Source organism: Vulpes vulpes, chromosome 7 (assembly GCF_048418805.1).
Source record: "Vulpes vulpes isolate BD-2025 chromosome 7, VulVul3, whole genome shotgun sequence".
NCBI classification, from domain to species: domain Eukaryota; kingdom Metazoa; phylum Chordata; class Mammalia; order Carnivora; family Canidae; genus Vulpes; species Vulpes vulpes.
In genome coordinates, this window is record NC_132786.1 from 118935001 (window position 1) to 118935621 (window position 621).

A 621-nucleotide genomic window follows, 5' to 3' on the forward strand; every position below is an offset into this window, starting at 1 on the left:
CTGTATCATTTACTTGGCTCCAAATATCAATCACAGCCATGGATTCCACTGAGGGCTTAGGAGTGTGCAAGGGACAGTCAGTCGCTTTTTAAGGGAATGCTTCTTATGCCTCCAGGGATCAATCCTGACCTTGATTAGGGGTCAAAACAGGCAGGACAGGGCCTCTGCAGAAGAAAGTTTGCCCTTTTTCTCTAACTTCAGTATATACTGCTAGATCTGTCCTAATCTGAAATAAAAGGAAAACGAGTATGTTGAGTATATTTTTATTTTATGCATACTTTAATGTTTTCTGTCATCCAGTGAGAGAGTACCTTGATTAAGGAGCTTTCCACAGGATAAAAAATTGTTTCAATAGAAACATGAACATGGGATTAATTTTCCTGAAACTTAGAATTCAGTTTTCACTTTCAATTAGTTGAAAGTAAATGAATACCAACTTGACCCCGCCAAGTATATTTTGTTAACTTCCTTAAGGCTCTATAACAAGATACAAATCCACTCCTGCCACTCTCTATGCTCTAATGTAGGGAGAACAATTCACAGATTAAAACCAGCAATTAGGGGGATCCCTGGGTGGCGCAGCGGTTTAGCGCCTGCCTTTGGCCCAGGGCACGATCCTGG